The sequence below is a fragment of the Macaca nemestrina genome, chromosome 2 (assembly GCF_043159975.1).
Source record: "Macaca nemestrina isolate mMacNem1 chromosome 2, mMacNem.hap1, whole genome shotgun sequence".
NCBI lineage: Eukaryota > Metazoa > Chordata > Mammalia > Primates > Cercopithecidae > Macaca > Macaca nemestrina.
The window spans coordinates 146,331,948-146,359,233 of NC_092126.1; the positions used below are offsets into that span (position 1 = coordinate 146,331,948).

At 38.3% G+C, this 27,286-nt stretch overlaps 1 protein-coding gene and 1 long non-coding RNA gene across 14 annotated transcripts in view; one reads left to right on the forward strand and one right to left on the reverse strand.

Moving 5' to 3' along the window:
* The window catches only part of LOC105477634 (glutamate metabotropic receptor 7), an 898,220-nt gene that overhangs the window by 665,326 nt on the left and 205,608 nt on the right, over positions 1-27,286 (forward strand). The window lies entirely within an intron of this gene.
* Positions 11,527-27,286, reverse strand: part of LOC105477633 (uncharacterized) — a 438,407-nt gene continuing 422,647 nt past the window's right edge. For 3 of the 5 annotated variants that reach the window (XR_003017095.2, XR_011620208.1, XR_984843.3), the window contains 3 exons: positions 15,367-15,435; positions 12,319-12,435; positions 11,527-12,170 (listed from right to left, as the gene is read on the reverse strand). This is a non-coding gene — a long non-coding RNA (uncharacterized lncRNA). The remainder of the gene's footprint in view (positions 12,171-12,318; positions 12,436-15,366; positions 15,436-27,286) is intronic. The other 2 variants (XR_011620209.1, XR_011620210.1) reach the window with 1 other exon arrangement.

Here is a 27,286-nt window from a genome sequence, read left to right on the forward strand (position 1 = left end):
TTACTGCATAGTCCAATTTTAGAACAGGTATAGTTCTTCTAACTTTTGATATTCAAGACATAGTGAATAGACCTGAGTTGATTATTAATTGGTAGTTATGATTGAGGAAGCACTAGATTATTCTAGTTGTTGTGCTTTTAAAAAATACTGCTTATTTTTATAATTCAGTGTATTTTATTTCTCTCTTAAATAATTTGCACTGTAAAATATGGGGCTCAGTTTTGTTTCAAACAGGATAGAATGCTTACATATTTTTATGCCTTAGTGTGGTCTGAAAATATACACAAGTTTTGGTTAGCTTTTGCTTGCTCAACACTTATTTCCCTTGTTCTGATAACCGTACCTTGAGTTTTTCCTTTGGGCAATCAATCCTCTTCCCCTATGCTTACTCCAAGAATAAATGCGTGGCTTCTGAGAGCAGAAAAAGATAATCTATAATATTGTTTCTTTAACCTGGAGAATTAAAAACTAAAGTCACATTTTGAATGTCTGTGTGCTGAAAGCTCTGGTCTAGATAGTTTTCTTCAGATACTTGCCAGTTTTTTAGTGCTGGTTGGTTCTGTGAATAGAGATGATGAAGGTAATAGCTGTAGTGAACCTATCAAAACCAGAATATATGGGCTAGGGTTTAGTGATAAAATACCATTAGAGGTGAAAATCAGATTTATAATTAGCCATGTGAGAAAAAATAGAAAATAAAGATTAAACCAGGGAGTGGTAAATAATAGTTGAGATTTTTGAGAGAAGGCACCAAACCGTGCCTTAAAGTTAAGTTTCTTAATGCTACTTCAAGTGATATTTTACCTTATATTTAAAAACACAAAGAATTTTTATCAATAAATATTTATAGAGTAATATTAGTGTATAATTATATACATAGGCACACACATGTGAATATATATGTCATAATAAAAAATGAGGTTAATTGGTTATATGATCTGCTAAATACTCATGAATGATTTTCTTACAGCTGTGTAGTTCCATTAATGAACAATATCATGGTGAGTCTGGAATATATTCCCAAGGGTGTCTTTAGCCATCATTTTAGCTAGTTTGTTTTCATTTTAGGACATTGAAAAATTGTTTTGGGAAAAATGGTTCTATGGCATTTCCTGCAAGATAATTAAGGGAGATAAAATGAAATAAGAGGTTCAGCATTCATAAAAAGTTTGGGAAGGTATCAATGTCATATTAGAGTCAGCTCAAAATATTTTTATTTACCATGTGTTTCTTGAGCTCTTGCTGTGAGTCCAGCACCATCTCTATTTGATGAAATAGGCATTCCTAAGTTCATCTCCATTGGCAAGCCAAGACTAGAAGAGACAGAAGTTTGGAACTCTCTGCTCCATATGACAGTCATTTCTCCTTATCTGTGGTTTCACCTTTCAAAGGTTTGGTGACCCATGGAAAATTTCAGAAATAAAAAGTTTTAGGTTGCACACATTCTGAATATTATGCCAAATCTTGGGCTGTACTACTTCATCCCATCCAGGATGTGAATCATTCCTTTGTGCAATGTACCACGCTGTGTATTTTACCCACCCATTCATCATTTAGTAACTATCTCAGTTATCAGATCAACAAATCACAGGGAAAAGAGGGTGAGTACAGTCTAATAAGATATTTTGGGAGAGAGAAAGAGAGAACCAAAGAGAGACCACATTCATGTAACTTTTGTTACAGCATTTTGTCATAATTGTTCTATTTTATGATTAGTTGTTATTAATCTCTGCACCTAGTTTATAAATTAAACATCATCTTAGGTATTCACATACAGTTTGAAAAAACATAGTAGACATTTGCCAGTCCCTAACATGGAATCTAACAGGGCTACATAGGATGGGTACTATCTGGGGTTTCAGGTGTCTCCTGGGGTCTTGGAATGTATCCTCTGCAGATAAGGAGGAACTAATAATGTATCGTAAGTATGTATATATCCTCTACAAATATATGTATCCCCTGAAGATAAAGAGGAACTAAGTAAGATTCAATCTGATAAGCCACTTCATAATGGACTTTCACTCTCATTCTTCTAGGAAGAGTTGCATTCACCCAAGTGAATCAAGCCTAGAAAATGACAGTCTTAGGGTCAACCTAGTAACAATTTTTCTTTAGTGGCACTTTAGAAAGGCATGGTAGAGAAGGCAGCCCCAACTCATTTTCTCCGAGTACATGACAAGCGGGGCCAAGGCTTATATTTTCAGCTGGGGAGATTTTTTTTTTTTTTAAATATTAGGACAGACCTCTAAAATCTAAGTATCAGGGTATTAAATAAATAACAGAGGAGAGGAAGAATATAGAATCACCAATGAGGACTTGAAAAGTAAGAACTCTGATTTTGCCTTTCTAATTACCTGTCATCTTGGAAAAAGAGCTAAACCTGGAAAATGTGGAACATAAGCCAGTGTCATCTGTAATATTTGTTTGTTTCTATTTTTAAGCAACAAAAATTGCCTTAAATCAAGTGCATCATGTGTACATTGGTTTTTAGATTTTAATAGCTTATTCCTCTTCCTTGTCTACAAACTAGAGCTTTAAACCCCCCACTTTGATAGTCCTATCTTTCCCCCAATAAGTTTCAGCTTATTTTTGAGTCAAACTTCTCTGGTCCTCTTTTACATGTTTGTGGTCACCCTATTATAACCATCTTGGACTCCGTCACTTTTTCTTTTTCTGTAGAATATGTCTTTTGAACATTCAAGCTCCCCAGAGAACATTCTGTAAAGCCACAGATGATTCTTTAAATACCTTCCTTTGTCTCTCATCAGGATTGTCTGTGCCTGTTACAGAGAAAGCTCCCTCAGGAAGGCAGAACAGTATTAGCCTAAATTATAGCTGTATTCTCAGTGCCTATTACAGTCGCCTGAGTATAAAAGGTGCTCAACACGGATTGAATGCATGAATGAACAAATAAGGAATGAATAGTGTTGGGGAATCTTGTAGCCAATCTCCTTTAGATACAAACAAATTTAAGACACATTATAGTCAGTCTTCGGTGGCAGGCAACAAAAATTGGCCTGGGTAAGATTAGGTAAAATAAAGGAAGTTATTGGAAGGAGATGGGTCAGTTCAAGGATATAGCTCTGAGGTCAGATCAAATCTGTCCTGCTGTCTATCATTGTGCAGCCCACACGCTAAGAATAGTTTTTATACTTACAAATAGTTGAAAAAATCAGAACAAGAATAACATATCATGACATAAAGATTATATGAAATTCAAATTCCGGTGTCCATAAATAAGATTTATTGGAACACAGCCATGCCTATTTGTTTACACATTTTCTGTGGCTGTTTTGCACTGCAGTGGCAGAGGGAAATAGCTGTGACTGAGAATGCACATCCAGAAAAGTCTAAAATATTTACTCCCGGGTCCTTTTCAGAACTTCGCCAATCCCTAAGTTAGCACATGGAATCCAACTGGGCAACAAGACCTTAGGGTGGTCATAATTCCTTAGGGAATTAAGAAAGCAAGGTAAGGCTTGGAATCCAGGTAGCAGAAAGGAAGAGACAGGTACTTGGGGTGTCACCAGAGAGTGAATCTGATTACCCACATCCTAATTTCATTCAACTCAGTTTCCAAATTCCAGAAAAAGTGAGCTTAAGGAGCTTGACTTAGTTTGCATGCCTGGCCCTTGACTATAGGAGTTGTGGGGAAGGAACCTTGATTAATGTCTGCATTATCTAGAAACTTAGAAAAAGGAACAGTTATTCATTCTAGTACTTGAACAGTGATGCCAAGTTAAAATCACACCTGAGCTTATTCCCTTCTCCCTTCAAAGATAAACAGAAGCCATTTGCTACCTGGTCACATACAGAGGCTGCTGCACAGTGGTGAGTGCACCACAGACATTGTGACTGCTTGTCATTAAGACTGAGTGGACCCCTCATTACAGACTGTGTTTGCATTCATCAGACTGTTACCTCTCATCTCTTCAGCTGCATTTTGTCCCAGATGATCACACCCAGATGTGCGCCATCTCATGCCAAAGTGACTGAACACCTGGGAGCCTCAGGGATTTTTTTAAGGATTTACTTTGATTTTCTCAATCTAGTTTCAAAAGTGGTAAACTACCTATTAATAAAGCTATCCTGGAGATTTTTCAATGAGACTACAAAGGCATTAGTGCTTGTCCAAATAGGTGTAAGAAGATGAAGAACAGAATGTCTTGGTATCATATCAGCAGCGTATATCCAGTCTTTATCCTCAGGAGCTATTGCCTAAAATTAAAAATGACCATTCAGGGCTGGGCACAGTGGCTCATGCCTATAATCTCAGCACTTTGGGAGGCTGTGGTGGGAGGATTGTTTGAAGCTAGGCTGGGCACAGTGACTCATGCCCATAATCTCAGCACTTTGGGAGGCTGTGGTGGGAGGATTGTTTGAGGCCAGGACTTTGAGAGAAGCCTGGGCCACATAGTGAGACACTGTCTCCACAAAAATAATAAAAAATATTAACCAGTCATGGTGGCACACTCCTGAAGTCCCAGCTACTTTGGAAGTCTGAAGTGGGAGGATCACTTGAACCCAGGAAGGAATTGGAGACTACAGTGAGATATGAGTGCACCACTGCACTCCAGCCTGAGTGATAGAGGCCCTGTCTCTGGAAATAAAAAATAAAAAAAGAAAAGAAAAGAAATGACTATTCAGTGACCATGAGAAAGTCTAAGAGCAACAGTTTCAGTGGCAAGCCTGTTTTACTTTTGCTTCTGCAGGAGGCTCATGCTAAGCAGAATGAGGAGATAGAGATAATTTCCAAGCTTGAAAAAAGATGAAATTCAGTTATTATTTTTTAAGTGAAGTGTAATAGATAGATAAGAGATTGGTAAATTACCTTCCAGTGTGAGAGTCAAAGTTCCCCTGCATAAAGTGCAGTTTCTGGAGAACCCATACACAGTGGGCAAAGACAGTGAGTCTGTGTGGGTGTGTGCAATAAAATATTTTTCTTTATTTTTGAGTTCCAGAGAAAATGGATATGTAGGGATCCTGTTTATCTTTTTGTTTTTGATTTTTTTTTTTTTTTTTTTTTTTTTTGAGCAGAATAGAGACTTTGGGGAATTTGAGGGATTGGTGCGAAAGTGTTTGTGGGTGTTCTTTCTTTATGTCAAGCTATGAAATAAAGTCATTTTATCTCAAAAAGCCCTTAGTTGATGCTGGGGAAAACATCTTTATCCAACCTGGAGGACACGGGAAAGGATCTATCAGCCAGTGCTTTGAGAAGGGAAAGACAGATGTTCTTGGGGGAGTGGAGGAGGGGGAATGAGGAGAGACATATGAGGTGACCAGTCTGGACTCTGATGGCATCTTTCCCCTGCCCAGACACCCGATGCCATGTTTAAAAAATTCATCAATGTGGAGACGGCAGGAATACCAATTAAGTTAGTTTAGCATAATAGAAAATCAATTTTAATTGTCCCAAATGGAACTATTGTTTACAGTTACAGATGGCTGCCAGGCAGTACCTGGAGAAAATAAATGAGTCCAGGGAGTAGGGAATTGCTTTCAATTTCTAGGAATATTGCAGGAAAGACATTGGAGAATTCAGTCTAAGAAAGTTTTTGCAAAGAAAACAGATTCCCTGTAAAGGCTGAAAAATGTTTCCCTTTAGGACTATGCAGTTAGTAGTGTCGTCAATTTCCACCTCTCACCTTTCTCCTGGTGTTTTCATAGGAGGAATGGACCCTCAAAATAGTTGTTATTGCATGGATTAAAATCATTGGCAAAGAAGAGGGGAACCTTGATGAATGTCCTCATTATTCAGAACTTAGAAAAAGGAATAGATATTCATTACAGTACTTAACAGTGTTACCAAGATAAAATCTTTTTTTCCTCTGTTTTTTTCTTTTCTATCTATTATGCTAAACTCACTTAATTGGTATTCCTGCCTTCTCCACATTGAAGAAGAGGGGATGGCTAATGAGTACAAAAATATGGTTACACAGAAGGAATAAGACCTAGTGTTTGATAGCACAATAGGATGACTATAGTTAACAATAATTCATTGTATATTTCAAAATAATTAGAAGAGTGGACTTGTGATATTCTTAGTGCAAATAAATAATAAATGCTTGAGGTGATGGATATTCTAATTGCCCTGATTTGATCATTATACATTGTATGCACATATCAAAACATAATGTTTCCTGTAAATATCCATAACTCTGATATACCCATAATAATTAAAAATTTAAAAAAACTAAAGAGAGAAGAACATCAGCAACCACAAACCAAAACTACCTCCTACCTGATCACTTTACCGTGTCTTCTCTTTTGCTTCTCTGAACTTCTAGTGCAAAGGAAGTATTTATTTTATTGCACTTCATCTTTCCTATCTATAGCTATTTGCATATTTGCCTTATCTTTCAACTAGTATAAAAATTCCTCAAAGGCAGTATTTCACTTTAGCAGAGCTAAACCCATCACTTCACTACTAACTGTGTATGCCTTGAGTGACTTAATCTATTTCCTTAGCTGTAAGCTGGGGGCCATGATGACATCTGATTTATAGTTCTGTGGTGAGTATCAAGTTAATAAGAATGAACCTTCCAGAAAAAATTCTGGTGTGTAGTTTGAACTCAGACATTGACTGTTAATATGATTTTTATTTCCTTTTTGTCTCTTAAGAAATAATTGAAACACATCCTATACAAAAATATGTAATTCTCCTATTGAGAAATCCTAGACAGGAACAAAAAGAAAAAGTTGGAGATAGATGCTCACTCTAGGTAACTTTCAGCATAGATTGGCTTAAGACCCATTGCAACAAAAGTACATGAAATTCTTATTAATATTGCAAATTCCTGATGAATGAGAATCTCTGGGATTCTTATTCGTATCTTCAGTAAGCTTGCCAGATTATTCCATTACAAGCTACATTTTCAGAAGTTTGGTCAAAGGAAAGTGGTCATCTCTGGATGTATCAATTGGTAAAACCCAGATGTAGGCTCTAAAATGCCCATGTGGAATGTTTCATTCATTTTGTCATGAAAGATGACTTGCTTGGAGTGGCTGCAATCCCACTCCTGTTTCTATCCACTACCGTGAGGATAACTGATTTCTCAGACAGTCTCTTAAAGTTCATGGGCATGGCTCCTTGGACCTCCCTTGTAAAAACTATGGGGCTATTTCATTTGCAGAATTGAATAATTAACATAAATCATTGCATGGTGCAATATAAATCCACTGTGAGCCTGACCTTGATCTAAGTGTCTGCCATGATTAAAGGCACCAGCATGACCCTTCACCCACTGTGGAGCTCAGTAGAACACTTTCCATAAAGTGCAGGCATAGGATTTTATCCTCCAGAGTCTGCTTTGATGAAACTTTGCTCAGATTTTAATTTCTCTAAAACCTAATAGTGTTTGGGAGTTAGCTGGGTTTTTGTTTTCCGAATTCGAGTTATGACTGTTGAGTCACAGAAGATATCTAGTGCTTCAAACAGAACTGGATTTGACTTTTGGTTCTGTGTGACCTTAGGCAAGCCATTCAACCTTTGTGTCCCTAGGTTTTTCCATGTGTAAAATGGAGATATTGATAAACACCTCGAAGAGTGTTGTGAGAATTAGGAATACACTTGAGAGCCCCTGTTACACATGTGAAATGCTCAATAGATGCCAGTTTCCTATTCCTTTAAAACACAAGTGCAGTGTTAAATGTAGAAGGAAAAAAAAGACATCAAATATTTTCTCTTAACTCAGTTTCTCAACTTAAGGACTACTGACATTTTGAGCCTGATAATTTTTGTTTTTGAGGGAGGAAGGGAGACAGACAGGTGCCCCATGCATTGTAGCACGTTTAGTTTTAGCAGCATCCCTGGCCTCTGTCCATTAAATATCAGTAGCACCGCCCAGTTCTGACAATCAAAAATGTCACCAGACATTGACCATGTTCCCTCGAGGACAGAAATCACCCCATTGAGGAGCACTGTCCTGGTTCTTGGCCTAGAATTTTAAGCCTATAAGTTGTAAAATCAAACTAAGAAATCAAACTGTCAGTTTTACCAAGCCAATATCAAAAAGGAAACTAACCTAGCTATGATGGTTATCCTTTTGACAGCTCCCCAGCCTTATGAAGGGGAACTCTCACAGTGCTATTAGGGTGTAGCAAAGGAAGGTGCCTGTCACCTTGAGGACTCACAAGTAATCCATGAGCCACAACTAAGGTTAGATTCTTAGACTTTAAAACGCTGTAACCTCAGGCTGGCTTATGTCACAGATTTTACTAAACTAGGGCCAGTGACTCTTGCTGTGTAAACTAGAGGACAATGACTTTTGCATGAGGCTGATATAAAAATGAAATGGTAAGGCCAAGCATGACGGCTCACACCTGTAATCCCAGCATTTTGGGAGACAGAGACAGGAGAATCCTTTGAGTTCAGTTGTTCAAGGCCAGCCTGGGCAAAATAGGGAGACCCTGTCTCAATAAATAAATAAATAAAGTAACAAATAAAAAAATTAACTTGACATGGTGGTACATGCCTGTGGTCTCACCTACTTGGGATGCTGAAGTGGGAGGACCTTGAGACTGGAAAGCAGAGCCCGCAGTGAGCGTGTGTCACACCACTGCACTCCAGTCTGGGCAACAGAGTTGACACCATATCTCAAAAAAAAAAAAAAAAAAAAAGAAAGAAAGAAAGAAAAAGAAAGAAAGAAGGAAGGAAGGAAAGAAAGATCAAGAAAGAAAGAAAAAAGGAAGAAAGGAAAGGAAGAAAGAAAGAAATGGTTAGTTCATTAATTCTTAAAGAGAAATGGAACGTCAGGGGTATTTCCATTCAAATTGGTATAACCAGCACTTGAGATTCTTAAAACAACTGCAGGGGAAGCCAGATCACTGAAGATCCTTGGTGAGCATTCAGTGAGAACTAGAGGCATGAGCTGGAGCACTGAATGGCATCAAGCTGTCAGAGCCTGCTGTGTCTTTCCAAATAGGGATGTAGACCAGTGAGGCACACTGGCTAGTTCTTTGAAGGGTATTGACAACATTTGCCTCTGCAACCTGACTCTTTGCTTCTGTTGATGACCAAGCATTTTAGTATTTTTTCATTTAAGTTTAATCAGGTCCCATTAGAGCTTTGATCTTTGCCTTGGGAAGGCTTTGTGAATTATTATAGGAATCTAACTGGTGGTGTTTTTATAGAGGTACCATAAATCTAGGTTCCTGAGATGCACCTTCCTGTAGACCCCACCTATCCACTAGACTGTCAGTCTCTCTGCTGCCAGCCTCCCCTCAGCACACTTGATCTTTCAACTATTCTTTTCACAAGCAGGGCTATGGCATGCTTTCTTTCACACTCTGCATCTCTCTTGGAATCATGTTCACGAGGTAAGAAAGTGGACAAGTCAAGGCTACACAAATCACACTGAGACCCCAAATATCTTGTTTCCTTTCCTCCTGGTAAAATTGAGGTAGATGCAGAGAAGTTTTTGGTCATTTATTTTGTATTAATTTCTTAGAAATTGCTTTGTCCTCGCTTTATACATAATTAGCATTTAATAAACATTTGTCAAACAGCAAATGTTTGTATGAATAAACAAATGTGTGTTATTGTAATAAGTTATTATTATTATTATTATTATTATTATTGTTTGAGACAGAGTCTCGCTCTGTCGCCCAAGCTGGAGTGCAGTTGCATGATCTTGGCTTACTGCAACCTCTACCTCCCAGGTTCAAGCGATTCCCGTGCCTCCGCCTCTCGAGTAGTTGGGATTACAGGCACCTGCCACCATACCTAGCTAATTTTTGTATTTTTTGTAGAGACAAGGTTTCACAATGTTGGTCGGGTTGGTCTTGAACTCCTGACCTCAAGCAATCACCTGTCTTGGCCTCCCAAAGTGCTGGGATTACAGGCATGAGCCCCCATGCCTGGCTGGTTATTATTTTTCTGATACCAGCTGCTGATTGCCTTTTAGGGCTTATACGGGCCAGGTATTAACACTGTTTAGGGATTATCCTAGTTCATCTTCATAATGGTTCAATCCATTTTGACCTTCTTTTATCACCAGATTTTAACTTAAGTAGTTTTCCCAAGCTCATCCAACTGACATGTGACAGAGGTGGGATTTGAACTGCTGCCCAAAGTGCATATTTACTATGGCTCAGGACCCTTACATCTAATTGGTAAAACCCAGAGGTAGCCTCTAAAATGCCAATGTGTGATGTTTCACTCATTTTGTCATAAAAGAGGACTTGGTTGGGGTGGCTGCCGTCTGCTGAGATCCCACTCCTGCTTCTATCCACTATGGTGAAGATAATTGATTTCTCAGACAGTCTTGTAAAGCTCATAGGCATGGCTTCTGGACCTCCCTTGTAAGAACTGTGGGGCTTTAGTTCCCACGAGAGCACAAGCCCCAAGAGAACTGTGGTGTGATTCCTTTTTCAGCAACAGGCTTCGGTGTCTTCAACCAGGAAGGCCTTGGCAGCATTTCCAAGGGGTCAGGGAATTGTAACTATGACAATGGAAGTTCTGCAAAATTAAGGCCAGGGTGAAGGCAGCTGCAAGTTAATGCCATTTGATGGTTCTTGCGTAAAGTGCATTAGAAAGCATCACAGAATAAGCTTCCTCATTCTGTCCGCCATGACACCTTATTTAATTCAGGTATGATAGGTTTTAAACAAGAGTATAAAAAGGTTTCAGTTACTGTGATCTTTCCTCTCTTCCTAGGAAAAGGTTTCATATCAAGGTTTCTCTCTCTGATTCTACCTTGTTCCTGACATTAAGCTGTTAATTCACTGATATTAAAATGCTTTTTTAAAAAACCTTCCAAACTGACTGGGTTTTTCAAACATCAAAAACATAATACCAGAGCTGCCAGCTCTTGTTCCCTGTAGCTTATGTTTTGGCTAACAGCCAAACATCGGCTGATCAAACTCTAAGAAGCCAGACAAATTTAAAACCATAGCTGCCCAAATAGAAATTAATAAGATGGTTATCAGTAAATGGAAAATAACTTTCATGTAATACCTCTAAATATCGGTTAATGAAATAAGTCCTCAATTTTCCTAAGTGAAAACTAGACCTCTGATTAATGTTAAGATTTAGCTGGCAGTTTTATCATTTAAGATTTAGCTGGTCCTTTTTAAAAATATTTAAATAATTCTCATTCATTATTTTCTTTCATGTAACAATCTAGAGCACTTTTCCATCTGTTAATCCATTGAATTAAATCTTCACAAGAACTGTGACAATCTGGCATTATTCTCCACTCAGTTTTGCATTTGAGGAAACTGAGGCCTGGATAAATTAAGTGACTTGCTCAGCTAGAAAATGACAGTGTGAAAATATCAATCCAGTTTTTTTCACTATACATTTACTGTTCTTTTCACTCAAGTAAACCATTTCCTGGTAGAACTGAACAGCTTTTACTTTCACTATAAAATATACTTAGCTAGCCAGGCATGCCTGTAATCCCAACTATTTGGGAGACTGAGGCAGGAGAATTGCTTAAACTCAGGAGGTAGAGGCTGCAGTGAGCTGAGATAGCACAATTGCACTCCAGGCTGGTTGACAGAGAGACCCTGTCTAAAAAAAAAAAAAAAGAAAGAACGAACCAAACATATTTAGCCATTATATTTTCTTTCCTGCTAGAGCTCTGTCTGTTGATCTGGGACACAGGCTGGGTCTAGAACTTTTGCTGTTACATGGGACTTCTCAGTTAACCTTAATATTCAATTCACATAATACCATTCATTTATTTGCAATTTACTGGGGCAGAAGGCATGGAGTTAAAGAGGTCATAGATAATTCCAAGTTAACAATGAAGCAAAATTAGAGTCACTTTTTGATGATCTCAAAATAAATTTGTATCATTTTGTGTGAGTAATGTCAGGCACCTGAGACCTGTTTCTCAGTAACAGTTACCTTTAGTATAAAAAAATTGTTCTGATGCTTAGTAACTTCCAACAAGACAAATTGGTTTTGCTCATTAATCTGTAATTTGGGCAGGATTTAGTGGGGATAACCTGTCTTAGCTCTACATTGCAACAGCTGAAGTGGATGAAAGGCTGAGCGGTAGAATCATTTGACGCTTCGTTCACTCACTGGGCTGGTGGTTGAGGCTGGCTGCTGGCTGAGGACCTCAATTCCACCCCATGTGAGCCTATGCATGTCATCTGTCTGTCTGGGCTGCTTTATGCTTCTTCACAGCATGGTTGCTGGTTGCTTAGGGACGACATTTCTAAGAATGCAATCAAGAGAGACAGGTGGAAGATATAGCCCAAGGATTCAGCCTTGGAAAACAATATGGCATCATTTCTACCGTAGTCTGTTGGATGAAATAATCTTAATCCCCCACCCAGATCAAAGGAGAGGTACATAGATCTCACTTGTGGATAGACAGGAATGTCACTCATATAAAGAACGCATGTGGAATGGGCCATCGTTGGAACACATTGTCTTCCCAGAAGAGCTTGGTAATCTCATTATCCTTGGTTGCTGGAGTCCTAAAGGAAAGGCAGGAAGACAAGAAAGAGGCAGGCAAGTTCTTGTTGAATTAATAGGTTTAAGAGCCACTTTTGTGGTCAGCCAGCTTAGGCATATAAAAGTCCTATCTTGCCCTTACTAATTCTCCTAACTTCTGGTCTTTCTTGCATCATTTAATTCTCCTATATTTTGGCTTCTTTATGTTCTAAATTCAAATGACTCTCTAGACCTGGAAAAAAAAAAACGACCACCATGGGACTTTTAATCTTTTTTAATCTTGTTCATCATGATAAAATACCTAAAACTCAGAACTAACTCTAACACAAGTTCACATTCTACTAGTTAGTTGCTTAGCTACTTAGCTAGCCAGGCGTGCTATGCTCTTTAGATAGCAAAAAGAATACCGAACCCTTTTATTTTGTAAGGTGGATCAGGGTGTAGAAGACAGATTCCCTGGGGCCTGATTCATATCGTGCCCTTGTTTAAGACTCATAATGTTGTTACACAGACAACTGAGCTGTAATTGTAGCATTCAGATTCCCATTTAAAATAGATCCCATTTCCCTGAGGGAAATAATCCAACTCGTGTATTTTCCTGAGTGGGGCATCAGAAATGCTTCTGTCAGCTCTGAAGTGTCACAATGACACTTCATTGTGAAGGCAACTCTAGTTTTCACATCCTTGCTGCACACCCTGCAATACATTTAAAGCTTGAGGATCTCCCTTTCTAACGTATCCCAGATTCTTTCCATTTTCCTTTGATGCCTACTATACCTTCCCTGACCCCCAACTCAAATTCTGAGCTGTAGATGCATTCTGACCCAGGTTTTATTGTTCCTTATGGGTCAAACTGATAATAATTGTTCAGTTGTAGTACGTAGAAGTATCAGTCCAAAAACTCAGGTGTGCAAATAATTATTTTGAATGAATAAATGTATATTTGTAGTTTGAGCTTCCTGTTTCACTGGGTGGTGGAACCTGATGTTGAGCAGGCCAGTCTCCCGGCTTACCATCTTTTCCCAGGTTCCTGGTGCCGTAGATGTTCCCCTGACCTTGGTACACGGCCAGGTAAAGCCACAGTTCTTGGTCATTGCTGTGGTCTAAATGTTTGTGTCCCCTTAAAATTCACATGTTGAAATCCTAATCCCCAAGGTGATGGTAGTAGAAGGTGAGGCCTTCGGGGAGATGGTTAGGTCTGAAGGCAAGCCCTTGTGAATGTGATTAATGCCCTTAGAAAAGAGATGCAAGGAAGATCCCTTGCCCCTTCCACCATGTGAGGTCACAGTGAGAAGGCAACATCTAGGAATCAGAAAGCAGACTCTCACCAGACACTGAATCTGCCAGCAACTTGATTTGGGACTTCCCAACCTTCGGAATTATGAGAACTACATTACCACTGAGTTAATAGTATTGTGTGATGGCAGCTCTAATGGACTAAGTCAATCATTTTCCCTCCACATGAAATACTGGAGATGTATAATACCTCTTTCTAGACATGAATTCATGTCTGATGAACCTCACCAAACGATATTCTGAGGTCTGCCTCTCAGGTATTGCTATGCTCTTTAGATAACAAAAAGAATACTGAGTAGCTTTCCCAAGTAGACACATAGAAACTCAGTGGGGACAAATTATTTCACCAGTTTCTGCAGGCAAAATCGTTTATAGATCCCCAATTCTGAATGGAGGGAAGGGAGGCAGATGAAGTCCCTTGAGCCCTGTCTCCACATGCCACATGGACAGTTCTATTCTGTTGTTCCTTCTCTGTGTTGGAGTGTGGAACTCAGAATCTCACTCTCCCTTGGGCTTTACCCTGGAAAGTGACTGATATATGGTTCCAGCTGCCCTTTCTCCCAGCTCATTTTGGAGGTTCATAGGCCTGTTCAGGTTTGTGTTAGACCGTAGCCTCTGAAATCTTTGTCTAACCCGGAAAGAAGGGGAAAATGTGGAATAGGCTGGCTCTTTCTGATCAAAATCATTGCAATATGACTGGACCTTGCCTTTTTAAATCTAGTAATTTGAATCCTGTGTCATTCTATATCATCTTTTCTCTAAGTACAAATGCAGTCAACTCAGGGTAGAGGGAGGAAGTCTACAGTTTGAATAAACTAAAAACAGGCAATGAACAGCAGTCAAAGGTTCCTGCTCTTCTTTTTCTGTTTCAACAATTCTCCCAGGAACTTCAGATGTTTCTTTGTACTTCCACATGTACCATCTTCTCTATGCTTACGTTTCCATTTACAGACCCATTGCTACTGCCTTGTAGGGCTATGACACCTGCCCTCCCCCCTACCTCCAGAGGTCAGTTTATGCCTCTACCCGCTGACATTCTCCCCACATCCACACTTATATTTTTCCACAAATTTATGATGTAGTTACATCTGTGTCTACATCCCAAGACTTCCAGAACACTTTCACTTCGTCTCAAGTTCATTTCTCCAGATTTGTAGAAGACTGAAAGAATTAAGTAACATGTCAAGGTCACAGACTGGTAGGTGGCAGAATGGCCTGTGAAATTCATGGCTATGAACTGAGCTGTGTCTCTGAAATTTGTACGTCAAAGCCCTAACCCCCAATGTATACTGTTTTTGAGATGAGGTCTTTGGGAGGTACTTAGGGTTTGATGAGGTAATAAAGCTGTGCCCCTTATGATGGGATTAGTATTCTTAAAAGAAGGGAAACAATCGAGAGCTAGTGCTCTCTCTTCTCCTCTCTCCTTTTCTTTCTCTCTGCATGTAAGGATGCAGCAAGAAGGCAGCTGTCCTCCAGACAGAAAGACTCTTGTATGGATAGGCCAGCACCTTGATCTTAGACTTCTCAGCCTTCAGAACTAGGAAAAAGAAATTTCTGTTGTTCAAGCAATTTCTGTTGTATTTAGTCTATGGTATTTTATTACAGCAGGCTGAGCTAATGAAGACATTCATATTTCTTTTCTTTTTTCTCCAACTTACTGCATTTCCTTCTTATAGTCTCCCATGACTCCATGATAACGTACTATCATCAGTTGTCTCCCATTGTGCCTTTCAACAAAAAGATCAGAAAAGGAGAAGGGTCAATTGATATACAGAAAAATTTTTTCCTTAGTGAAATTGCCTATTTCCTCTCCCCAGGTCCCTAATTAATCCTTGAAACCAGGCTTCCTGGTTGCTTGTAACAAACGGAACCTACAAGAAATATGGAAGTAAGTTTTGCTAGCAATGTGCACTCTGATTTGCTAGGCTGGACTTTAATGCAGACTGGTAAGCAGGCATCTCTGAGCTGGTAGAAGTGTACACTCCTGCTGTATTCCATCATGTGGCTCAAAGGCCAGGGCTAATAGCACTTAAATAATAAATGCACTTTTTAAAAGTATGCATCATTTAAATTTGAGGGAAATGAGCAAACCTGGGAAGACTACAAGGGATGTACTTTCCTGACAATGATATCATCAAAAAAAGACATTAAGAAACGAGAGGAAATCTTCAAGATCTCAACAAGAGACTGTTTTAGAAAAACTAGTCATCAAATTTTACCTTTGTGACTGGCATGGTCACTGTTGTATTAGCATATAGGTGGGTCGGGATATAGTAGGGATTAAGGACAGATATGGAAATGCAGGGATGGGGAGAAGAAGGATTCCAGGAAATAGGACTTTGAGAAAAATTGAGGACGTTATGCAATTTCAAGACTTTGAGGATAACTATGGTTTAATCTCTCAACATAGGTTTCTGGGTTTTGTTGTTAATGCTTTTTCAAGCTAATAAGTTCCAGTGGGTGCCACAAAAAGCCCCTCTTCTTCTATCTTGCTCCTAGAGAGATCATGGAGACTAGGAGGGTGCTGGATCTGAGAATTCAGCATGAGCCCTAAGTGAATTCAGATGATACTCTCAATCACTATTCACTGATCCTCAAAGAAAGTCTATGGGACACAGGTGTCAGAATTCTCTGGTGTTAAAAATACAGTGTATTGGGTTCCAGTCCAGATGAACTGAATCCAAATCTTTAGGAATGGAGTATAGGATACTGATTTGTTTTGCGGGGCATGGGGTCTCCCTGTATTACTCAGGCTGGTTTCAAACTCCTAGACTCAAGTGATCCTCCTGCTTCAGGTAGCTCCTGTTCTCAAGTAGCTGGGATTATAGACATCCATCACAGAGCCTAGCTGGGAATGGAATTTTTACATTTTTATGTTCATATGTATGCATGTATGAATGAATTATTTAGTGGGTACATGTGCAGGTTTGTTACAGGGGTATATTGAATGATGCTGAGGTTGGGGTTTCTACTGACTCCATCACCCAAATAAGGAACACAGTACCCTGTGGGAAGTTGTTCAGTCCTTTTCCTCCTCTCGTCCTCCCCACTTTTTGATTCCTCAGTGACTATTGTTTTCATCTTTATGTCCATGTGTATCCATGATTAGCTCCCACTTATAAGTGAGAACATGTGATATTTGGTTTTTTATTTCTGTATTAATTCACTTAGGATAATAGCCTCCAGATGCATCCATGTTTCTACAAAAGAAATGATTTTGTTCTTTTTTATGGCTGCATAGTATTCCATGGCATATATGTACTGTATTTTTTAATCCAATCCACCACTGATGGGCACCAGAATTAATTTAAGTCTGTGCTACTGTGAATAATACTGTGATAAACATATGCATACATGTGTCTTTTTGATAGCATGATTTATTTTTCTTTGGGTAGATACCCAGTAATGGGATTACTGGGTTGAATGGTAGTTCTATCTTTAGTTCTTTGAGAAATCTCCAAACTACTTTCCACAATGTCTGAACTAATCATGCCAACAGTGTATAAGTGTCCCCTTTTCTCTGCAATCTTGCCAACATCTGTTATTTTTTGACCTTTTAATAACAGCCATCTGACTGGTGTGAGAAGGTATCACATAGTGGTTTTGATTAGTGTCTACCCACTAACTGGTGATATAAAGCTTTTTTTCCTGTACTTATTGACTGCTTGCATGCCTTATTTTAAGAAGTGTCTGTTCATGTTCTTTGCCCACTTTTTAATATTTTTTTTTTGTGTTGATTTAAGTTTCTTCTAGATTATGGATATCAGTCCATTGTTGAATGCTTAGTTTACAAATACTTTCTCCAATTTTGTAAGTTGTCTGTTTAATCCATTGGTAGTTTCTTTTGCTGGGCAAAAGCTCTTTAGTTTAATTAGTTCTTAACTGACAGTTTTTGTTTTTGTTTGCTTTTGAGGACTTAGTCATAAATTCATTGCCTAAGCTGATGTCCAGGAGAGTATTTCCTAGATTTTCTTCTGAGATTTTTATAGTTGGAGGTTTTAACATTTCGGTTTTTAATTTATCTTGAGTTAACTTTTGTATGTGGTGAGAGGTAGAGGTCTAGTTTTACGCTTCTGCATATGGTTAGCTAATTTTCTCAGCACCATTTATTGAATAGGAAGTCCTTTCCCTATTGTTTATTTTTATCAACATTGTCAAACATAAGTTGATTGTAGGTGTGTGGCTTTTCCTCTGAGTTTCTTATATTTTATTGGTTTATGTGCCTTTTTTTTTTTCTTAACAGTACCATGTTGTTTTGGTTACTGTGGCCTTATAGTTTGAAGTCAGGTGATGTGATGCATCTGGCTTTGTTCTTTTTACTTCAGATTTCTTTGTCTGTTGTGACTCTTTTTAGTTCTATAAAAATTTTAGAATTGTTTTTTCTAATTCTGTGAAAAATGATGTTGGTAATTTGATAGGAATAGCATTGAATCCATACATTGCTTTGAGCAGTATGAACATTTTAACAATATCCATTCTTCCAATCCATAAAAATTGGACATTTTTTCATTTGTTTTTGTTTTCTATGATTTATTTCAGCAATTTTTTATAATTCTCTTTCTAGAGATCTTTCACCTCCTTGGTTACAAGTATTCGTAGGTATTTTATTCTTTTGTGGCTATTGTAAATGGGATTATATTCTTGATTTTGCTTTCAGCTTGAATGTTATTGGTGTATAGAAATGCTACTGATTTTTTTACATTGATTTTGTATCCTAAAACTTTACTGAAGTTGTTTGTTCGATCTAGGAGTCTTTTTTATGGAGTCTATACAGTTTCCAACATGTAGAATCATATCATCAGTGAAGAGAAATGATTTGATTTCCTCTTTTCCTGTTTGGATACCTTTTATTTCTTTGTCTTTCCTGATGGCTCTGGCTAGGACTTCCAGTGTTAAATTGAATGGGAGTGAGAGAGTAGACATCCTTGTCTTGTTCCAGTTCTTAGGGGGAATACTTCAATCTGTTGCTGTTTTAGTATGATATTGGCTATGGGTTTGTCATAAAAGACTCATTATTTTGAGGAGTGTTCCTTTGAAGCCTAGTTTTTTAGAGTTTTTATCATGAAAAGATGTTAAATATTATCAAATGTGTTTCCTGCGTCTATTGAGATGATTGCATGTTTTTTTGTTGTTGTTGTTCTGTTTATGTGGTAAATCACATTTATTGACTTGTGTATGTTGAACTAAACTTGCATGCCAGAAATAAAGCCCATTTTATTGTGTTGAATTAACTTTTTGATGTGCTGCTGGTTTCAGTTTGCTGGTAGTTTGTTGATAATTGCTACATATATGTTAATCAGGGATTATGACCCATTGTTTTATTTTTTTGTTGCATCTTTGCCAGATTTTAGTATAAGTATACTACTGGTTTCACAGAATAAGTTAGAGAGAAATCCCTCCTCCTTAGTTTTGTGGTACAGTTTCAGTAGGATTGGTACCAGCTCTTCTTTGTACATCTGGTGGGATTCAGCTGTTAATCCATATGGTCCAGGGCCTTTTTCGGTTGGTAGATTTTTTATTACTAATTCAATTATAGAACTCATTACTGGTCTGTTCAGGATTTCAGTTTCTTCCTGATTAAATCTTGGAAGGTTGTGTATTTTCAGGAACTTATTAATTTTCTCTAGATTTTCTTGTTTGCGTTTATAAAGGTGTTCATAATAGTCTCTGAGGATCTTTTGTATTTCTGTGGAATTGGTTGTCATGTCCCTTTCACTATTTCTGATTTTGCTCATTTGAGTCTTCTTTTTACCTTGTTAATCCAACTAGTGGTCTATTGTTTACACTTTCAAAGAACCAACTTTTCAAAACTTCATTGATCCTATGTATGATTTTTGGGATCTCAGTTTTATTTATTTCTGCTCTGCTTTTAGTTATTTTTTTTTCTTCCGCTAGCTTTGTGTTTAGTTTGTTCTGGTTTTTATAGTCTCTTTAGATGCAAGGGTAAATTGTCAATTTGAGATCTTTCTTTTTGATGTAGGCATTTAGCACTATAAACTTTCCTCTAAACACTGCTTTTGCCACGTATCAGAGGTTTTGGTATGTTGTGTCTGCATTTTCATTTTTTTCAAATAATTTTTTTTATTTCTGCCCTAATTTTGTTGTTCACTCAAAATTTATTCAGGACAATTCGTGTAATTGTGTGGTTTTGAGAGTTCCTCTAGTATTGATTTCTATTTTTATTCCACTGTGATCTGAGAATATGCTTGTTATGATTAATTTTTTTTTAATTTATTGAGACTTGCTTAATGACATTGCACATGGTCAATCTTAGAGTATTGGGGTGGGAAGAACCCACATTCTGTAATTGTTGGGTAGCATGTTGTGTAGATATCTAATTAGTCAGGTGTCAAACTTAAGAACTTTTTTGTTAGTTATCTGTTTCGATCTGTCTAATGTTGTCAGTGGGGTGTGGAAGTCTGGAAACTGAATATTTGACAAGAATCTTTCAAAAATATTTTGTGGTAAAGTTTGAGAGCCCTGTATTATAAACGTCTTATTGTCTAGAATGGTGCCAAGCTCCTATTAGTCATCAAATGACTATTGCAGTGAATTAATACATCTCCAGTGTGTAGCCTAATTACTGACACATGATAGGTTTCAGTTAATGTTTGTTGAAGGAAACTTTATGATAGCTTCTGGTTCTTAAGAGGCACTTTGAAATGAAAGAATCCATCTATTCACCTACCAAGCCAACTGTCTATTCACACATCCATTCAAGTTTTGGGGTTTGGCATAGCAAGGAGATACTGCAAGGGAAGTTTGTTATACAGGCAGAAATTCTTTATTTGTTTAGGAGAGAGTCTCAAGTAGAATTATTAGGTCAAGGTCATTAACATTATAGAGACTCTTAATGAACACTTATCGTCAAATATTCTTGCTCCATAGCTTTTTCACAGACTCTCCTTAGTTCTCATAACTTGGTTCCTAGCCCACTGCCTGTATGATTCCCTGAATGCATAAACACCTTTGCATTTTGCTCAAGGTTGATCAACCTGACTTAAGATATTGTTTTTATTGTTTCTACTCTCGATCCTCAATGTCTAATCAAACCCTTGATCCTGGCACCCCTACCAGCCCTGTCCAAAGAACGACCGCTCCTGGCATGACTGAAAAATTATGGCCATTCTCAAAAGACTCAACCTGGTGAACAAATAAGCTGTTGTTGTTGTTGTTGTTTTAACTCAGAAGACTACTGGCTGTTAGTTTCTTTTCTTTTTTTTTTGTCAGTTCAACATTTTATATATTTAATTTTATACTTTAAGTTTTGGGACGTGCAGAACGTGTAGGTTTGTGACATAGGTATACATGTGCCATGGTGGTTTGCTGCACACATCAACTCGTCATCTACATTAGGTATTTCTCCTAATGCTATCCCTCCTCTAGCTCCCCACCCCACAACAGGCCCCGGTGTGTGATGTTCCCCTCCCTGTGTCCATGTGTTCTCATTGTTCAACTCCCAATTATAAGTGATAACATGCGGTGTTTAGTTTTCTGTTCCTGTGTTAGTTTGCTGAGAATGATGGTTTCCAGCTTCATCCATGTCCCTGCAAGGGACATGAACTCATCCTTTATATGGCTGCATAGTGTTCCCTATGGTGTATATGTGCCACATTTTCTCTATCTAGTCTATCATTGATGGGCATTTGGGTTGGTTCCAAGACTTTGCTATTGTGAACAGTGCTGAAATAAACATATATGTGCATGTGTCTTTATAGTAGAATGATTTATAATCCTTTGGGTATATACCTAGCAATGGGGTTGCTGGGTCAAATGGTATTTCTGGTTATAGATCCTTGAGGAATTGCCACACTGTCTTCCAAAAAGGTTGAACTAGTTTATACTCCTACCAACAGTGTAAAAGTGTTCCTATTTCTCCACATTCTCTCCAGCATCTGTTGTTGGCTAACTTTTTAATGATCACCATTATAACTGGTGTAAGATGGTAGCTCATTGTGGTTTTGATTTGCATTTCTCTAATGATCAGTGTTGATGGGCTTTTTTTTTTCACATGTTTGTTGGCCACATAAATGTCTTCTTTTGAGAAGTGTCTGTTCTTATCTTTCACCTACTTTTTGGTGGGGCTATTTGTTTTTTTCTTGTACAATTGTTTCTTTGTAGATTCTGGATATTAGCCCTTTGTCAGATGGATAGGTTACAAAAATTTTCTCCCATTCTGTAGGTTGCCTGTTCACTCTGATGATAGTTTCTTCTGCTGTGCAGAAGCTCTTTAGTTTAATTAGATCTGATTTGTCAATTTTGGCTTTTGTTGCAATTGCTTTTGTTGTTTTAGTCATGAAGTCTTTGCCCATGCCTATGTCCTAAATGGTATTGACTAGGTTTTCTTCTAGGGTTTTTATGTTTCAGGTCTTATGTTTAAGTCTTTAATCCATCTTGAGTTAATTTTTGTATAAGGTATAAGGAAGAGGTCCAGTTTCAGTTTTCTGCAACTGGCTAGCCAGTTTTCCCAACACCATTTATTAAATAGGGAATCTTTTCCCCGTTGCTTGTTTTTGTCAGGTTTGTCAAATATCAGATGGTTGTAGATGTGTGACATTATATTTGAGGCCTTTTTTTTCTGTTCCATTGGTCTATATCTCTGTTTTGGCACCACTACCATACTGTTTTGGTTACTGTAGCCTTGTAGTATAGTTTGAAGTCAGGTAGCATGATGCCTCCAGCTGTGTTCTTTTTGCTTAGGATTGTCTTGGCTATGAGGGCTCTATTTTGGTTCCATGTGAAATTTAAAGTAATTTTTTCTTATTCTGTGAAGAAAGTCATTGGTAGCTTGATGGGGATAGCAATGAATCTGTAGATTAGTTTGGGCAGTATGGTCATTTTCACAATATTGATTCTTCTTATCCATGAGCATGGGATGTTTTTCCATTTGTTTGTGTCCTCTCTTATTTTTTTGAGCAGCCATTTGTAGTTCTCCTTCAAGGGGTCCTTCACATCCCTTGTAAGTTGTATTCCTAGGTATTTAATTCTCTTATAGCAGTTGTCAATGGGAGTTCACTATGATTTGGCTCTCTGTCTATTATAGGTATATAGGAATGCTTGTGATTTTTGCATATTGATTTTGTATCCTGAGACTTTGCTGAAGTTGCTTATCAGCTTAAGGAGATTTTAGGCTGAGAAGATGAGGTTTTCTAAATAGAGGATCATGTAATCTGCAAACAGAGACAATTTGACTTCCTCTCTTCCTATTTGAATACGCTTTGTTTCTTTCTCTTGCCTGATTGCCCTGGGTAGAACCTCCAATACTACCTTGAATAGGAGTGGGGAGAGAGGGCGTCCTTGTCTTGTGCTAGTTTTCAAAGGGAATGCTTCCAACTTTTACCCATTCAGTATGTTATTATCTGTGGGTTTGCCATAAATAGCTCTTATTATTTTGAGACATGTTCCATCAATACCTAGTTTACTGAGTGTGCTGCTGGATTTGGTTTGCCAGTATTTTATTGAGGATTTTTGTGTAGATGTTCATCAGGGATGTTGGACTGAAATTTTCCTTTTTTGTTATGTCTCTTCCAGGTTTTGGTATCAGGATAATGCTGGCCTCGTAAAATGAGTTAGGGAGGAGTCCTTCTTTTTCTATTGTTCGGAAGAGTTTCAGAAGGAATGGTACCAGCACCTCTTTGTATCTCTGGTAGAATTAATTTGGCTGTGAATCTCTCTGGTTATGGGCTTTTTTCGGTTGGTAGCTTATTAATTACTGCCTCAATTTTAGAACTTGTTATTGGTCTATTCAGGGATTCAACTTTTTCCTGGTTTAGTTTCAAAGGGTGTATGTGTCCAGGAGTTTATCCATTTCTTCTAGACTTTCTGGTTTATTTGCGTAGAGATATTTATAGTATTATCTGATGGTAGTTTGTATTTCTGTGGGATCAGTGGTGGATATCCCCTTTATCATTTTTTATTGTGTCTATTTGATTCTTCTCTCTTGTCTTCTTTATTATTCTGGCTAGCAGTTTATCTATTTTATTAATCTTTTCAAAAAACCAGCTCCTAGATTCATTGATTTTTTGAAGGGATTTTTGTGTCTCTATCTCCTTCAGTTCTGCTCTTCGTTATTTCTTGTCTTCCGCTAGCTTTTGAATTTGTTTGCTCTTGTTTCTCTAGTTCTTTTAATTGTGATGTTAGGGTGTCAATTTTAGATCTTTCCTGATTTATCCTGTGGGCATTTCGTGCTATAAGGGCATGGGGGAATATTTACCAAGCAAATGGAAAGAAAAAAAAAAAAAAAAAACAAAACAGAGGTTGCCATCCTAGTGTCTGATAAAACAGACTTTAAACCAACGAAGATTTAAAAACAACAACAACAACGACAACAACAAAAAGACAAAGAAGGGCATTACATAATGGTAAAGGGATCAATGCAACAAGAAGAGCTGACTCCCCTAAATACATATGCACCCAATACAGGAGCACCCAGATTCATAAAGCACGTTCTTAGAGACGTACAAAGAGACTTGGATTCCCACACAATAATAATGGGAGACTTTAACACCCCACTGTCAGTATTAGACAGATCAACAGGACAGAAAATTAACAAGGATATTCAGGACTCAAACTCCACTCTGGTCCCAGCAGACCTAATAGATATCTACAGAACTCTCCATCACACATCAGCAGAATATACATTCTTCTCAGGACCACATCGCACTTATTCTAAAATTGACCACATCATCTGAAGTGAAACATTCCTCAGCAAATGCAAAAGAACAGAAATCATAACAAACATTCTCTTAGACCACAGTGCAAGCAAATTAGAACTCGGAATTAAGAAACTCACTCAAAACCGCACAAATACATGGAAACTGAACAACCTGCTCCTGAATGACTACTGGGTAAATAACAATATTAAGGCAGAAATAAATAAGTTCTTTGAAACCAATGAAAACGGGGACCACAATGCACCAGAATCTCTGGGACACAACTAAAGCAGTGTTTAGAGAATCTTAGGTCCTTCAGGACAACTATGATGGCTAATTCATCTCTATGCCTGTGGCCCCAAGGAGCAAGCCAGGATCTCCAATATGCTGTGTAGCCTCACAAAAGGGCTCTGGCAATCCAGAGGAAACCCCAATCCTGAAGGAAAAGCAAACTTTCCTGTTATTTACTGAGTGTCTGTTTAGTGTTTGACTGTCATCTTCCTTGTTGAAATCAATAGGAGACTCAATGAAGTGAAAATGAAATCAATATTTAATTCCCACTGGTAAGAGATACTGCCATGGCCTGCGTTCAACTGCCAACTTTCCCTAATTCCAAAGGGTAATAGGAGCTGTGCCATCTCAGCCTCATAGCCAAGACTCATATCTGCAATTTTTTGCTTACTGATTTACTACATTCCTACCACATGGTAGATGTTATGTTGTACATTTTACCATGCTCATACAGCAAACCAACCAGTGATTTATCAGTTGAGTATTTAAAATGTGACATAGAAAAGGCTAAATATTTTTTTTTTGTTTGTTTGTTTGTTTGTTTGTTTTTTGAGATGGAGTCTCACTCTTTTACCAAGGCTGGAGTGCAGTGGCACAACCTTGGCTTACTACAACCTCTGCCTCCCAGGTCAAGTGATTCTCCTGTCTCAGCCCCCCCGAGTAGCTGGGACCACAGGCACACACCACCACACCTGGCTAATTTTTTGTATTTTTAGTAGAGACAGGGTTTCAACATATTAGCCAGGCTGGTCTTGAACTCCTGATTTCAAGTAATCTGCCTTCTTCAGCCTTCCAAAATGGTGGGATTACAGGTGTGAGTCACGGCGCCCAGCCAAAAGTGTGAATACTTTAAATATACAATCTCACTGAAGCCTTACAACCACATTTTGAGATATGTACTATTGCCTAATTCTACACATGAGAAAACTGTGGCATGGAGAAGTGAAGAAACTTGCCCTGTTACAGTATTATAGAATCAAGATTTGAACCCATGTCTGGGTAATTCCGTATCTTGTGTTTTTAACCACTGTGTTTACTGTCTCCCATTTCTTAGATGAGGAAACAGAGACTCAGAAATAACATTTCCAAGGTCCCACCTAGAATTCAAGTGTTTCATTTCACCTGAAAAAGTCCCTTTAAAGTGTGAGTTAGAATTCAGTGGTTGTGGTTATTCCACTTATTCAGGAGCTCTAATGAACAGGGCCCTTAATTTTATAGGGAATATATAGTTGAAGACCCACTCCTTGTCTTTACAGAGTATATATCTAGTTGTTGGCAGTATGACAAGTAAGTAAAAATAGAATACAATATGTGGAAATCCAGGGGTGTCACAGCTGGTGACTCTGTCGATAAATCTTTGGCAAGAGGAAAACACAGCTATTAAGGAAATGCATTTTCTTATGTAATGGGAACATCATAGGGTGTTCTGGGGGGTGGTTGATTCCACATTCCAATGTCATGAGAATGCATATGCAGGTTATTGCCCTCTTTCCACTCTTCCACTGCTATGTGTCCTTCAGCTAACTTCTCTTACTGTTGGGTATTTGTGGGAGTATCAGGTGTTACATCCAGAAATGACCATGAACTGACGGATCCATTGACATTTCTACCTATGTGTCTTTTTAAAGTGAGAAAACTTTCCCAAATATTCTCTGCATGTTTAAGGGAGTCTTTTGTTAGAATCTTGTATATACCAATCCCCCAAACTAATAGTGTCTCAGGAAATGAGACAGTCATAACTGACTTAGAGAACCCTCCTGACAGGGCTGATGCAACTGCAGGAGAATGGATACCTGGAAAAAAGAAAAAAGAAAAAAAAACAGGGTTTCATTTGGAACAGATAGGGGAAATAATGAACATTAGGACGATAACCAAGAGGATTGATTGCTTTAGTAAAATATATATATATATAATATAGTTATAAAGTAGTCCTAGGCACTGGCGGAAGTGACCACTACTGGGCGTGCAGAAGGCTTAGAAATCATGGTAGGCCCAAGGGAAGCTCAGAACCATAGACACAGGAGGCACTTCCGTTCACCTGGCTTCCTCCATAATTCAACTGACAGCTCTTCCAATTACTGCCTTTGCAGTAAGGGGAAGAACACTTAACTTCCATATGCTCTAATTTCCTTCCTTTCATAGTAGGCGTCTCTGTCAGGCATTAAGAACTGGACTCTTTACTCTTCATGCACAGGGGGACTAACAATATTGCTCTAACCATAGAATAGTGCAGAAAACATACCTGGGGAATTTTGCTCAATGAAGATACTGTGTAAGTTACCCAAACTACAGAGTCCAAAGGGGATTTCAATCCAGCCCATGTTTTACTTGTCCAATCATGCACCTTGGCAGATACTTGTGTCCACCCCGAGTAAAGCATCATCCCACAAGGACATTATCCACCTGCAAGTCACAAATCCAGGGGTCTACAACTGTGGAAGGTGGAAAGTGCCTTTTAAACATCTACATGTGGGTTCATAGGAGCCCTGCTCCTCAGGATGTTTAAGGAGAGAAACTGGTGCTCCTCTAACAGGACTTCTTGGGAGACAGTGCACAAGAATGGTAGGCATATGTTTCTAACTCTTTTTAACCCACTCCTAGTACCAAAAGTGTGTGGTGGCTCAGATAATGGGCT